Consider the following 10,700-nt stretch of genomic DNA (forward strand, 5'->3'; position numbering starts at 1 on the left):
CAGCAGTAATAGGAAAGAGTTCTTCTGTTGGACTGAGTCACTGACTTTATTATGGAATTTTACCTTGAACAATGAATGCTTCATATATCAGAAGAGAACAGATTTTTTACATGATAACCATTAATTATTTCAGTGGTATGTCTGTGTGCAAAGAATCTCCTTTTGGATCATGACATCAAGATCCTGTTATGTTGATGGTTTAGGTGTTCTTTCTCCACCTAGTTTTGTAAAAGAAACCACACTTAAAATGCCTTGCTCCATGGGATTATGTAAATGAATACTGCCTACTCAGATGAGTTTGTGTTCACATACAGACTGTTAGCTTTAAAGCAAAATTTTTTAAGTGGCTGATCTATCCACCCTTCTCCCAAATCTAGTATTTTTTCCATGTAATTTCTCTGCAGCAGGTTTGGTAAGACAAGTGAGCAGGTTTGTGATGTGAATTACATTTTATGATTTAATGCAGTCAGCGGCGAGCTGAATATGAGTCAGCAGTGCCCTGGTAGCCAGGAGGGCCAACCGTGTCCTGGGAACATCAGGCAAAGCATCACCAGCCAGTCGAGGGAGGGGATTGTCCCGCTCTGCTCTGCACTGGGGCGGCCTCACCTTGAATATTTTGTGCAGTTTTGGGCACCACAACATAAGAAAGATATTAAGCTCTTAGAGATTGTCCAAAGGAGGGCAGCAAGGATGGTGAAGGGGAAGCCGTATGAGGAGAGGCTGAGGGCACTTGGTCTGTTCAGCCTGGAGAAGAGGGGACTGAGGGGAGACCTCATGGCAGTTACAAATTCCTCCTAAGGGGAAGAAGAGGGGCAGGCACTGATTTCTTCCCTGGTGACCAGTGACAGGACCTGAGGGAATGGCCTGAAGTTGTGTCAGGGAAGGTTTAGGTTGGATGTCAGGAAAAGGTTTTTCACCCAAAGAATGGTTGAGCACTGGAAAAGACTCCCCAGGGAAGAGGTCACAGCACCAAGCCTGACAAAGTTAAGAAGCATTTGGACAATGCTCTCAGGCACATGGTATGACTCTTGTCCTGTGCAGGGCCAGGAATTGGACTTCTGTGATCCTTTTGGGTCCCTTCCAACTCAGAATATTCTGTGATTCTGTGAAATGCCTATATTACACAGAAGGCTTTTCACATGCAAGATGGACCAAAAGGAATATCAGAGATTGCCTGGAGTCAGTGGAAACTGGCATGTTTTAAAGCAGTTCTTTTTAAATTCATGCTAAGAGAGGAAGCTGGACGATTTTTCAGGACCCTCAGGAATTAGAATGGAGCCAAACAGAGCTATTCCTATAAGAACTACATTATGGATTCTAAATCCCTTAATTTTCCAAACCCTTAAAATTACATTTAAAGCTAAGTGTTCCCATATTTTATTTTCTCTTTTTTTCTAAACTTAAAACCAACAGATTAATTCTCCTTCCAGTTCTTTCAGAGTAAAAAAGGCTTTCCATCCTCTCACCCCGTCTCTTATTCAGACCAGTTTTACATGAAACCAACTTACATATTTTGAAGTTGTATTTTAAGAACAGAACTAAATGACAGCAGAATCAGGGCAATGGGCTTTTCAGAAACAGATTTTTCAGACATTTAGAAGCAGCTATCAATTCAAACCATAAATTCAGATGAAACTACCAAGGATGTTAAAATTTAAGTATGTAATATCTAAGGATGTCCAGATAGGTCAAGTCAGTGGTTAATTATGCATGTATAGAAACAAAAGCTATCATAAGCATATATGATACATATATATATATTTATATATGTATAACTATATAATAAACTTGAGTTCATTGAAAAGCTTCTTAGGAATGAAACATACTCTGTTTTGTAGGATTCTGACAGTCTTATCAGGAAATATGTGTAAGTCATGTATCAGCTAAAAGGATTAATATAAATAGACCAAATCTACTAAAAGCAGTTTCATATTTCTTATGACTCTCTTTCCTATCCACGGAAGAACTGTTTGATAGACCAACAGCAGGTTTTAGAATAGCTGGGGTTTAGCTTGTAGATGAGAGATTGAGCAGATATTTCATTCCTCTGTTGCCTTGTTTTACAAAATTGTGGTGCACATTTTTTTCAGTGCTATCAAAGGACAGTCACAATCTTCTCATACATGCATATATTCCTTCAATGCACATATTAGGTGGTGGTGTGTAGGAAAAGCAGTTACTTTCCTGTAAATCCAAATTCCTACATTCATTTTCACCCAACTGGAACAGGCCTATTCCAATGTTTGCATTTGAAAATAAAAATTGAAACACTATCTCTTTTCTGTTCCATTTAGTTGTTCAGAACACCATCAAAAATGCTGGTTTATGCAGTATAACTCTAAGATCCTGAACATAAGAAGCAATTATTTTGAAGAGTTTTTTCCTCCATTTAAAGTATGTTTTGAAAACCTCTTATTCTCAAACAGCCCAACAGCTGCTTAAAAACTTCAAAGTACAATTTCCAGATCTCAGTACAAAAGAGTCACTATGCCAACTGAAGAAAAATGACTTGCTAATTTTGAAGTTGTAATGATTTTAAATTACGTTTTGTGCAGTATTTAATTTTTCATTACTCTTTCAACTGCATATAAGTGGACTGGAACAACTTCTGAACAAAGTTTCTTGTTCGAAAAAAAGTGGTTTTTAATGCTACAGAAAGTGTTTATTGCACTCTGTGGGCTTTTACTGTAGTCATGATGTTTGATGAAAATAGCTAGACAGAGTTTTGGGACACAAAACACCTTCTTAGAGTATGTAAGTGTCAAGAGTTGGTGAGCCTGAAAGAGAATCTATTTTTTCCAACTCTGATAGATAGCATAGTGAAAGATGAGTTCTCTTCCTACAGATTTATGCTTAAATAATTGCATTTATTTTAAAGCATCTGATGAAGCAGTATTTTATTACTGTTTCCTAAAACTTGATTCAAAATTTTACATTTACACTGAAAGTATTCTTTTCTTACCTACAACCAAACTGAAAAAAGTATGAAATGATGTATAAAGCAAGGTTTATGAATCCTAATTTCCCACTGTTATGGAGATTTGCTATAAGAGAGATTGTCACATCAAAACCCCAATATTTTTTACCACTTTCAGAGGATTACCCCTATTCTGAAAGGAGGCCAAGCAATCAAATTGTTTTAAACAGCAAACATTTAATGAGCAACAAACTCTAAATTGCGTTTTGTCTGTTTATACTTTCTTTGAGTCAAAAAAAAAAATTGTCAACAGCTCTAAAATAAGAATTGGTTATGTAATATTTACCCAAAACTGTGGTGGCTGAAGCTGAGGTCTTTTGATTACCACTTTTTAAAATTTTTTTTTTTCTAAAACCTATGTCATCACTATTCGAAGTTACAGGAAATCACAAGCTTTCTTCTCTTACTGAAATGTTTTTTGCCTGCCTTCTGCTGATTCTTGTACACTTGAAGTTGCCACAGACCCAAGAAGCCCTGCCACCATAGCTTTTTTGCTCAGGAACCAAGGTTGGCATAGTAACTTTGGATACTGCTCAAGCAATCTGCGCGAAGGGATTTAACCCTGTCGATTGGAAGAAGTCTGAGGTCTCCATGGTTTTCTGTTCTATATTGATGAAACTGCAGTTTGAGCAAACAGAAGCCAGAGGAGTGAAATGGGCAATTTTTGTTAATTGTTAATCAGGAGGTTTTTTTCTGTTGGATCAGATTAAGCTCAGTACTTAGACACGTGACAATACACCTGATACCGTGTCTGTCATTTGTCACAAGACTAGGCATTAAAATATATCAGTTACGATGCAGGACACTCAGATAACCAGAACATTTGTATCCAGAGGGAGATTAGCAGCCTAAAGTAAAACTACACAGCCCACAGGCTTAAATACAAACAAAACCATCTATATCACTTTGAGGCAAAGAGTGCTAAAAATTCTGAAGGCAAATTCCCTTATCAGATTCAGAGCAAAAACACAGATCAGTGTTAGATAGATGTCATATAAATGAGAGATGCTCTACTATGAGGGGTGGCATGTAGAGGATTAAGAATGAAGAATCACTGTGGTATAAATGGTATTTCAGATTTTATAACAAGCAAAACACTAGGACAGAGTTCTGATAGACACTGGTATAGACTAAGAGGAAAGCAAATAGGATTTGCCTTGTGAAAGGATGAATAGTTCACAGTCTGAATTGTAAACCAAAATAAGGGATTAAACAGGTTCATAAATTCATCATAATCTTATTATTCTTTTCAAAAATGAAATTACACTAAAGGGTAATTGAGCCATACACAGAACTCAGAAACAGAAAACAGAACTCCCATTCCTTGCTCAGACTTGGAAGCTGATGAGCCAGTTGCAATCTCTAAGCAACCCTTATTATGTGAGAAAAATATCATATGTACAGTAACCCCACATACTCCGTGCAGAAACAATGATTTCAGGGTTTCATGCCTTACTACCATATTAGGACAGTGACATTATTAAAGGCATCGTTCTAAAAAAGAATGTTTCAATTCTCCATGAGTGGATTAACCAGAAGTTGAAACTGGCAAGGGATGTGAAGAGCCAAAGAGCTGAGGAAGCACAATAAAAATGTCATCCCCAGGCAGAATGGGGCTGCTGACCTAGTGACAAACGACATGGAAAACACTGAGGTATGCAGCATCTCCCTTGTTTCACTCATTCCCAGCAAAGGCTGCTTTCCAGCCCTGCCCCAGGCTCTACATATTCTTTCACTTTCGATCCCATTGATATTTTGCAAAGGATTTGTCCCCTTCAAGAGGATGAGGTGCTAAATATTTACACTTTAGTAAGGTCTAAACTTAAATATACTATGATCTGTATCAGGCTACTTAAATGCTATTGAAAAGCCACAAGAAGTATAAAAGAGCTACTACAACATTTATGGAGAGTCTAATAATTAAAACTGAATCAAATAAACAGATTATCTTGATACTCTTTTACCGTTGACTATTTCAGATTCCCTGCAAGTGGGAAACAATTCAAGTATTTGTTGCAGGAAAGGATTAATGCACAGAAAAAATTTTCAGTTTTCTATTATGGCAAGTGGCAGTAATGCCACCACAGTTTTCTCTCCACTCCAAGTACAATTGTTTGCTTTAATTAAAAAATTAAAAGCTTCTTATGTTCACATTACATATTAAGTTGCTTATGCAGAATACTTAGGTACAATATTTAATACATAAAAATAACTTAATAATTTTGATACCCTTAAGATCAGTAGATAGGTCTATCCCAGCTAATACTTAGGTTTTCTACAGTACCATAATGCAGAAAACATCAAAGTATACCTTTTCAAATGTACAATACTATGTAATGGAAATAAATGTAATTTACATATGATGTTTCAGTATTTAACCTTGAAGCATGAAAATTATTATGAATTCTACATGTTAATGCATTTTCCAATATGATCACTCATTTTCCATTTCAAATCTTAAATGCAGTATGTCAGCATTTACTAACTAGCTGGCTGTAGTAGTAGCAGTTAGTAGTGGTCTGTTGGGGCAAAATTGTATACATTGGACCTGTCTCTCTCTTCTTATTTTGTTTTTTTTTTTTATTTCCTCAAGGTCACTTTGTTCCATCTTGGAGCAATGTAAAAAAAACCAACCAACCAACCAACCAAACAAACAAAAAACCAGACACACACACACACACAAAAAAAGCAACAACAAAAAAAACCCCACACCTAAGCATCCATAATAAAATGTAACAAAATTAAGGTGTCATTATCATCATAACCTACCAAGGTGGTAAATTCTGTCACACCGCTGTAAATTTCCATGACAGTTTTGTAAGCATGTAACACAGGATACAGAAAGGCATCTGACAGAAAATACCTTTTCTTCTTCCTTTTAAAATAACCTTACTCTTTAATTAAAGTTCTTTGCTACTGTCCTGATTTTTTCATATTCTCTCCATTATAAAAATATTTACCTTAGATTAGATAGTGATCCAAAAAAGAACGTTTATGTCAGATATTTTAAAACTGCAGGATTTAAAAAGCGCAGAGTTGTATATAACCTAATTTTGGTGGGGGGAAAAGAAAAATGCACCTCAAAGTAGAGATGTTGCCCAGCATCTCAGGGGAACACTGGAGCCACACCTAGTATACAATGGTCTGTCCCAGAGATACTGAAAACATTCTTAATACTAAATTGTTTAGAAACAAAGTTGGGATAAAACATTTTAATCTTCCCTTCTAACTTTCAAATTGCACCACCACAAATGGCTTGGTCTTTAACTTTCAATTTTTCCAATAAATGCTTTGTTTAATGAAAAGAGAAAGTGATAATATTGTATCCTGGTGTTAGATAGACTTAACTTGGAAAACAATTCTTAACTCCTCTTAATTTTTTGTTGTGGAATATAACATAAAATTCAAGCTTCATATTCTATGAACATAAGTTAGATGAAATTAGAATACCTACAGCAAAAGAAAGCAATATTTTAGAGTAAACAGTTCTACAGACAGGTGGAAGAGTACTTAGAATGTTATTGATGCAACACTCACAAAAAATAATTGTCTTGGCTTCATAAAAAATATGAGTAAGAAAAAGAACATAAAAAGCAGTCTGTGGGGTGAGTTACTAAGTATATATAAATCAGTGCAGATCCCCCTATTTTTAAGTCATTTTGTATTGGCATTGCACTTTAACAAACTCTATGAGGGTTTAACTGTTAAAACAATGACATTAATACAACTACTTAATTTATCTGAAAAAGCAAGCAGCATACTTTAAGTTAATCTACACCTTTTTCTTCCATGGATGTTAAGTTTATATCTGCTTGCTATCTTATACAACCATGACACATTAAAGCAATAAAAAACAATGGCAAATATCTGATATCAGAAAAACATCTTTATTCTTAACAGCATTTAAGTTTAAATTTACATTTAAATATATTAATTTACAAAAGATCTGTCACATTTTAAATTAAGATTTTCTGTAATGGGGAAAATGGGAATAGGCACTGTCCAAAATGTGGATAAAATACAATACTCTCAGTCTGTCAATCAGATATATGTCAAATATATGACAAATACGTTCCCCAAGCATTAATGAAGCAGTCAGTTTGGGTTCTGTCATGATTGTGATTTTCCTAATTTCCTCATGAAATGAAATACATGGTATTTTATTTCTATTGTAATTTGCTTTTCTTTTAAATAGAAATTAAAAACATGTTCATAAGGATTGCAGAGCTTTGCAAGACATACAAGGCTTCTGGAAGCCAACTGGAGTATCTTTCAGGTGGCATTTCAGTACAGGTCAGATCTGAGTTTCTCTTACAGAGTTATTAGAGATACAGAATTGAAGCCAGCAGAAAGATAACGACAGCAATTACCATCTCAGCGTTTTGTGTTCTTTGTCTCCCCCTCCTGCTTGGAAAGAACATGGGTTGCACGGAGTTAAGGTATTGTGATTTTTAATTCTTTTGGACAAAGCTGGGAAAGTAAGTAAGTAACAAGGGACAAGAAAGTCTCAAATACTGAACACATCAGTAGAAATTATTTTATGAAGATGGGCTAAATAATTATGTGGCACGAGATCAGTGCTTTTTGCTAACTTAGATTATATACAAAAAATTAAAGCAACAATAAATAGTTCCATAAGTTGGTTATAGATTGAGGCATTTGTTGGGGACAATGAGAGAGATAAGGTCGAGTCACAGCTTTCTTTTGATTTATCTTGATTTAAGCAGTAATGGGTAACCATCAATTCACCCCTTTTATTACAAAAATGGCAGTTGTACTTCTCTACAGTATTGTTATGGAAAACAGAAGCAAGGGAAATTCTCCAGCTGTACGGACAAGACAATCAAGGTGAGTTAAAAGAACTGCCCGTACTTGTCATGTCAGAATATCAGCAGAGTATGCCATTGAAAATACTTACAAAGTAGGAAGAAATAAAACTTTGCTTTGGAAGATAAAAAAAAAAAAAAGACAGAAGGCAGTAAGTGTATGTCGCATTTGGTGAATTTCTGTGATTAACAGTTTCATTTACTTTGCAGTATTTTTTCACTAGGTACCAATTCCACAACTTTGTTTGAAGAGCAAAAAATTTCAAATAACTTTATTTTCTCCAAAGATCTCCAGGAATTATTAGAGGCTTTTTACTGAGAAACAAAATGGATTAAAAACTTCTCACTGGAATATTTAGGTCTTTTAGAATTCTGCTGCACTGGAAGAAATAACATTCTGCTCCCAAAATAACATGATCAGATTCCCCACTGACAAAAATCAGCACAAGCTCTGATTTTAATAAAACCATGCTAATTTCTACCAAATAATAAAGCCTACCTGAAAACCATCCTCTTTTAAAATTCCTTCTGCCACTGTTATCTCTCATGGTCCATAAATATTTTATGAACTGTCAAGCTGATTTATATATCATTATTGCAAAGGAAAAACAATCCACCAAAATCAAATAAATTAATGAGAGAAGAACTAAAACCAACAATATTATAAAGGAAGTATTCAAAATTTATCAAAAGGCAACGGAACAAGTGCAACTAGAAATGTTAAGCACTGCAAACTGACAAGGCATGAATGTAACATCAGATGTACGTAACTGTAAAGGATGTTAGGCACTACCCAGTCAATGCCAAAGGAAAGTAATGTTCTTTTACAATAATAACTTAAACCCGAAGATGGAGCTCTTGAACTGTTTATTTTAAAAGGACTAGAAAACATGAAAGCAATACATTTACCAAAGGAAGATAATGTAAAACTTCTGGAATTATTTTCCTACTGCCTTCAATAACATTGCATGCTAGAGTGAAAGAAAGCTTAAATGCCCTTTCATGACTCTACACCTTTCACTTGCATAGCAGTCATTTCACTCAGTAAATGTTTCTGTCCGCATATGAATCCAAACTCTTATACACTCTTCCCCTAACATTTGACACTGTCTTTCAAAATGTTTTCAAAAGGTTTTGGTTAGATTTCCTACTGGAATTCCTTTGGAATTTAAATGGTACTTCCTGCAGCAGTGTCTAGGACAAATGATCTTCCCACTCTCACTCTGTGTTTTAAGAGTGCATGTGACCAGGTTAAAAAGATCCTTTCCACGGGAAAAAAAAATAATAAAGTATCAAGAGCTCATTAAGTCCCACAGAAAGAGCAACAAAAAATAAATGAAAGGAAACTGCTTAAACCACATTTTAAAGTCATTAAATATATTATTCATTCCTATCAGTCTGAACCTGTACTAAATAAGCAGTGGGAAAAGTAATTTGTTTCAGTCATTTTTGAGCAAAATAAATGAGTTTATGGATTAATTCTCAAAATTAAGTTTTTTAAGCAGCCAAATACACTAAAAATATACAGGGTGTGATTCCTCATCATCATCTTGTACTTCTTACGGGCATTATACAAGGTGTGAGCAACAGTTCCTTTTGCAAAAGAACACAGATGAAGAAAAATAGTTTACATCCGTATCAGACACACGGAAGTTTGGGGTAATTCACCCCCAAATCCAGGGTAGTTAAAACCTCCCAGCTGCCTGAAGAGCCATTCCTAAAGACTGGAATGTACCCCATACAATACATTTGCCATATAAAGTATCTGTTACTAGAGGATTCATTGGGCAACTTTAAAATCAGACTGAGTTCAATGCAACAGCTTTACAACCAATTTATGCCACTGAAACAGGTCAAAAAGTGAGTTAAATTTTAAGTGCAAGATGCTAACATCCTGTTCAATGCATTTAGAATCTACCTGGGCAACTGTGCAGATTCTATTTAAACTCAGAGAAATTGAGCTCACATATTTCAGGTTCTGCATAGAGGGGGAAGAGTCTCAGTTCAAGATGACAATAGCAGGTGGGTTTTACCTGCACAGAAAAACAACCCTTCCTGCTCCTCCCTGAGGAGAAAGTTACAACAGTCTCAGATAAAGAGGGCTTCTCTTCCCATTTCTTGCGCATAGGAGGAATCTGGGCAGATTAGTACTGATTGAATTAACATTCATTCCTATGACCGTTGAGTTGAAAGGAAATGCCATTCACCCTCTGAAAGTTTTCTCATCAAGTAAACTCTACAATTTCACAAAATATTTTATTCTGAATCTTTTAGCCTTAAAATGAGCATTACAGTTGCAAAATCAATCATCTTCACAATAATTTATCAGAGAATTAAATTCAGTCAGAAAATTACATTGGCAGGAAACAGTTTAAAATGAGCCTTAAATAATTAAACAATTCATTAATTAATAAAATTCTGTATTGGTATAATGTTCAGTTAGCATAATTCCAATCCATTTATTCAGAAATGAAAATTCTATAACGTGATAGGAAAATATTTAAACTATGATAACTGCTAAAAGTTTTTCCAAACTAAGTATGTTTTGAGATAATTTTTGTAAAGAGATTTCTGCACCAGAAGGTTATATAAACAGCAAATCTACTTACTTATTTTTGTTTCAATCATGCTAATAGTCAAGCAGTTTTCTATATCCAAGTGTTGTAATTATAGCTGGCATTTTTAAGCTGCCTACTGTTGTTGTGTGCACAAATATTACCATTTCTATTACTACCCATATTAAAGTCATATGGGAGAAACTGAACTTCAGTTTCTAATTTGTCTCAGTTAAGTTTAACCCTTTTGACAGAAAGCCTGCAAGATATGAACTAGATTATGATTTCAAGTGGGCCTTCTTTTTTTCTTTCTGACAATTGTACCACTAATGCATTTCTTAA

The sequence above is a fragment of the Empidonax traillii genome, unplaced genomic scaffold (assembly GCF_003031625.1).
Source record: "Empidonax traillii isolate 1590-97213 ecotype Southwest subspecies unplaced genomic scaffold, ASM303162v1 scaffold48:size2401408, whole genome shotgun sequence".
Classification (NCBI taxonomy): Eukaryota; Metazoa; Chordata; class Aves; order Passeriformes; family Tyrannidae; genus Empidonax; species Empidonax traillii.